Source organism: Microchirus variegatus (assembly GCF_963457635.1).
Source record: "Microchirus variegatus genome assembly, chromosome: 4".
Classification (NCBI taxonomy): domain Eukaryota; kingdom Metazoa; phylum Chordata; class Actinopteri; order Pleuronectiformes; family Soleidae; genus Microchirus; species Microchirus variegatus.
In genome coordinates this window covers 3746257-3752256 of record NC_139805.1, presented here as the reverse complement: position 1 = coordinate 3752256, position 6000 = coordinate 3746257, and positions in this window count along the sequence as shown.

Genomic DNA, 6000 nt, shown 5'->3' with positions numbered 1-6000 from the left:
GCATGTGTTTGGACTGTGGGAGGAAACTGAAGAAAAACCCTCAGCCAGAGAAAACCCACGCAGGACGTGAAGCAGCAACCTTGCTAGCCACTGTGTGGACCTGTATTTCCATTCTAAAAAAATAATAATAGTGTGAAAAAGGAGGAAAGTGAAACAGGTAGTGGACAATGAGGGGACGACATTTGTTTTACGGCAAAAGAAGAAGCGAAGCTTCTTTTTCTGCTTTCGGAGAATTAGACAACACTGCGAAATAGTCAATTCTGGAGTACATACCACAATCAGATGATTTAATTTGCATCCATGTAATGGAAATATATTGTGATTACGATGACAAACTACTGCACCACTGTCTTCAGGTCTTTGGCGGTCTGGTTGCGTTCCTGTGATTCATAGAAAAATGAAAAATACAGCCCAAGTAACACAAATCACCTGAACGTTAATATCATCAAAGCAAAGCTATTTTGAAGGAATATGAAGCAGTTATAGCCACAGCAGCAGCAGCAGCAGCAGCGGCAGCTAGCTTGAATGTATAAAGCATTCACAGAGCTGTCACCAGCAAACCAACCTGTCTGAGAAAGACACTGAGAAAACACTCTGAATAATACATAGATTTCATAATATAGATCAATGTAGCACAGATGTGAACTGAAACACATCACTGACACAGTGTGACCGAACCTGCAAAAAGGAAGTAAAGCAAGATTATCATAATCCCCCAGAACTCACACACACACACACACACACGCATTGGTTTGGTCCTCACAAAGACAGACACACACACACACACACACAGCCAATGCTCCTGCTGCATTACATTTGGGTCCACATTTATCTTTCATCACTTCCTGTGGAGAGCTGTGTCACACATTAATGCAACACGCAAAGCCACAATCCATCACACATGTCACACCACAGAGCCTGAAACCATGCAAAGTCCCAGCTGAGCTCCACGCTCAGGTTCTCACTGTCCCTTGTGGACAAACAGACAGACAGATGAGCTCGTCAGCAGAGAGTCTTGTCATTTCACTGCACCACAGGCCCACACAGCAAGAAAACAGCCTCAGCCAATCATGCGTGTTATTTTTTTTGGCAGCATTCAAGGTTTGACGATCCAAACACATGAGCTTAAAAACTCTCTTGTCTGGAGAGGGCGTTGGACTGTTGATTTAATGAGGGGGGTAAAAGCAGAGGGGGGCACCTCTGGGAGGTGTCGCCGTTGGTGGCCACCTGAAGACACCTGTGAAGGGTTTACCCCTTTACTAAAACCTCTACACCAAGTACTGAGTATCTAAGGGATTGTACTATCTAGTCCTACACACCTAGAGCCCTAGTTATAGCTTTAGCAGGAGATGAATTTTGAAATAAAATAGATTAAGATCTGTAACTTGTGGAAAAAGGGGATACAAGCTCGATCTCTCATAATGAATGTGCCGCTTATGTACATTTAACTAGAGGGGGAAAAAAAGTCATGCATTTTAATTATTGTCTTTATTATTTATTTAAAAATAATCGATTATTATTTTTAATAATGTGACCGACACTTTTACAGACGTCTCTTTTACTATTGCGGTCAATGGGAAAATTGCTTTTTGGGCCCAATACATTGATATTGATAAAAACGTATATCAATTCCCACCCCTATATGTAAGTAAAACATACAACCATTTTGCTTATAAATCAGTCCTCTGCTTTCAAATCAGTCCCCTTTGCTTGCAAGTTCTAAAGTTTTGCTTACAAATTCAACTGCAATTCAACCTACGCTGGTGGATGAGAGAAGAGTTTCTATTGGTTGGTTGGTTTGGCCTGGTTCCAGCCCCAGCTACGTCTTCCGCATTACACCCACTTCTCCCTTGTGCTGTGCTGCTTGGAAACGTTTCCCATACGGAAACCAAAATGTCTATTGGTCACATATATATTCTGTTGTTATAGAGGAGCAATGGAGACAAAACAATATTCACATTTAAAAAAAACAAATAATCACTTTGCACAGTCTAAACTGAAATGCTGGAAGGAAATGCAAAAAGTATGACAAGAACCACTTTTGAATGTGCTTTCTAACTGCAGGTTCCTCCATCTTCATTCATACACTGTTGACCCAACATTGATGTAATGATGTCACAGTTTTGGATTTAGTAGTTATGTTAGTAGTCACAGCAGGAATGAATTAACTGGTGAGATCAGAGGTTCAAGTCGAGTCCCTGGCTGCTCGTTCCACCCATCTCTATCACTAGAACTGTAGTGAAAAGCAATCCCCTGATTTACATGTATGTCTATATATTTCATCCCAACCAGATGGCAGAAGTACTTGGAAGACAAGTATTTCTTACGTGTATACTGCTTTTATATTCTCCATCAGCTGGAGACATTGATCGGTTTGCTGGTGACTCCTGAAGCCCAGCCAGCGCACAGAGCAGAGTAAGTGATGTCTATGATTCTTAACTTTGTCTTTTAATTCTGCTCAAAAATGTTTTTTTTTTATGATTAAGATTGTTTTTTTTGGGCTCTCTTTTTTGCAAGCAGAACTTATTCTGAAAGGATAGCTTTGACTTTGATGATTTTGGTTTCTTGCCATTTATGTCTATAATCTGGGGAAAGGAGCAGTGACCGTGGTTAAAGCTGTGCGTCAGGGAAACTAAGTGTCACTCATACTCGATGCATCTGCTTTGGTTGGATACAGAGACGGTCAATATTTTACAACTGAACCTCAAACTTCCGAGTCCTTCTGCAGTAAAGTCCAAGTCAAAGTCAGAGACCCCAATCCTCCAGTCGGAGTCAAGTCAGAAAGCAGGAATCAAATCTGACTGGCTACTGCCATAGTTGGAACAGATTATGTCAGAAATAGGGATGGGACTTTTTTGTCGACAAATCGATCGACAATCGACACGTGCGCACCTCGACAAAAAAAATTAAATGAAAAAAAGTCGAAGTGTCACAAACACGTAAAATTTACGACCAACGAGGTTAAAGAAGCTATGCACAAAAAGGTGATCCTGCTGTCCAGGCTCGCTGCGCTCTCACATGACGATGAGCGCATTGAGGAGGACGAGTCACGGCCCATTTTTGTGAATGGAATAGGTGAAGGCGGGTCAGTAAGGTGACTATGGAGCTTCGGCCGCCGTCCGTGGTGCTCAAAGGCTGCTTTGTAGGATGAGTGTGTGTCAGTCACCTGTAACGTTAGCCTACATGGTGACAACAGCTGTTCTCACCATGTAGGCTGTGCGTGTCCAAGCGCGTGTGTGTGTGTGTGCGTGCAGTGCGAATGAGCTTGCGCTAATATTTAAGACGGGGGTTAACACAACAATAAGGCGTCTACACAAATGAAGACGGCATCTCAGCCAGTCAAGATCCTGCTCTCTGGTGGACACAACAAGCGCAGGTTCAAAGACCTGAGCCGTCTGGCGACACACACCTGTGAGACGCACCTGTTTTTTTGCCCCGCATTTTTATTATCGCTGCTTTTATGGTCAATAACGGACATTACAGCCATGTTTTTGAGCCTAAAACTAAGTAGTACACTGTAGAATAGTTTCCACCCCCGCATTGATGCTGTTAAAAAACAAAAAACAAAAAAATCGACAAAAGAAATATATATAAGACAAAAAATCGACACTTGGACCTCGACAATCGACTCTAAAAATGTCTGAAATTCCCATCCCTAGTCAGAAACAACGTTTTGTAATGGTAAATGGTGCTCTGCACTTACATAGCACTAGTCTTGATGAACACTAAAAGTTGCTTTACACTACAGATTTGTCATTCACCCATTCACCCATTGACATGTGACAGCGGTGGGTGGACTAGAAGAGAAACAGGACTGAGAAGACATTGTCGTTCACTTCTTTAATTATTATCTAGATAAAACACCTTTTTTCCACTTTCAGCAACAATATGGATTATCAATAGTAACAGAAATAAAATTATAATGTGTGTAATTTGCCTGCATTCTTGGCCAGGAAGACAAGCATGTCAACAACATCCGTTAATAAGGATTAGTGCGTGTATCCTCTGCGAGAATGTGCCTGATTTCTGGATCTTGATCACTAATCCAGTCAATGATCTTTTGTTTCGGTGCCCTGAAACTAAATTAATTAACAACCTAAATGTTTGGCTGCTGGCTGTCAACACCACTGTTTGTAGAAATATTTTAAAACAAATGCTACAAGATGTGCGGGTGCTGAATATGGCCTCTTCCGGTCATTTAAAAAACTTCCTCATTACAAACTAAGTCCGCCATGTCCATGTGATGCATGTAGCACTCTAGTTCAGCATGGATTCGGATTGGAAAATTCTGAAAATACGTACCATCTAGTGCATAATATTGTAAAAAAAAAAAATAGGTGATATATGATAACATCTAATATGGGCCCAGGCCTAGCTGTGCCACAATAAAAGAAGGAGCTTTGACTAACTTCAATAAGGAGGAGTGAAGAGACTCCACTGCTGGGTTAGCACAAGGTCACATATACCATCCCAAACACACAGTGTTTGCAGGAAGGTTTGGTAACAGCAAAAGAGGAAGAGAAAGAAGCAACTCAGTCACAAACGAATCAACACATGCAGCTGAGTTTGTAACAATACCAATGAGGAAAGAAGCTGGAGGGAAACGAAACAAAACAGATTCATCACTTCATCAAAAGACTTGAAACCTGCAATATCTAAAGAATATCAAAGTCACATTTGAACGCATTGGTGGAGGATCAACAACTCCTGTGTGCCGTGATGTAAAATGTTACGTTACTCACGTAACCCCGGTTCTCTGATAACCGAATGAGGTGTCTCACTATGGGAAACGCCCTCTGGGATGACCGGTCATGGAAGCTCCAATTTCACGTCCGTCAATGACAGACCAATCATTTCGAGAGGTACGGGACAGCTTGCTCCCCTTATAAGCGCCCTGTTCGCTGTACCCGCCATTATTAATCGTATTTCTTCCACCACACCTGTAAAAAATACCTCACTCGGTTATCAGAGAACCAGGGTTACACGAGTAACTTAATGTTCTCTTTCAAACCTCCCTTGGTATCTCACTATTGGAGATATAGCCCACTCCCAGATTTGCATGCTCCAAAGCCCACAAAGTGGTGACCCGCAGTGGGTCGAAACCCAGGTTTAGCCTGTAACATAGATTAGTTTGTCTGTCAGGGTGGTTCAGGCTGTAGAATAAGACGTGTAATAATAATTAATCTAAAATTTGATTTTGGCTTGAACAAATATTATATTATAAATATTGTGTCTTGAAACACTACAGTATATGCCAAAATATGCAAATAACATTTACACAAAGCAAGCCAATCCACATTTCTATGTTGATAAGTGTATTAAAATGAGGAAAAATAATGGTGCAAAAAGTCATTTTTGCACCATTATTGATGATTCAAGTCAATCAAGGGACATTTAGAATAGATAAATATTTGCGTTTGCCAGCACTTGTCATGTCAAACCTGTCATGTTTTAATCCATAACGTTTACACAGGGTCGCCGTTTCGCAGTTGTAGCTCAATGGATCATATTGATTTGATTAGCTAAGCAGTAGACCTGCTTTTGACTCACTAATGAAGTGATTCTCACGCATTTGGAAACCGGGGTCTGATTCTACCGGATTAGAGGTTTAAAACGAGCTGTCAATCACCCTAACTGACCAAGGTAAGCCAGAGCTATGGTGCTGCCTAACTGAAGACACTGCAGACTCACAGAGTTGTTATTACGCACCGGACAGGAAGCATCGATTTACAGCGAGTTATCATACTTTTTTTTTTTTTTTTCAAAACAAGTTCTTTTTAGATCTGTAGTGACATATAAATAAAATTAAATTGTTTTTTTAATAATTTGGTACCTAGAAATCTCAAATGGCACAGATGGTGCCAAGCTGTGTCAAAAGTGAGAACGCCCAGACATCTCTTTACTAAAACCTCTGTAATTTCACTCTGCTTTTTTTTAGGCGAGAGAAAAAAAATCCTTCAGTTATGCTGTGTTCCATGTACATTTACTCTGACACAGTGG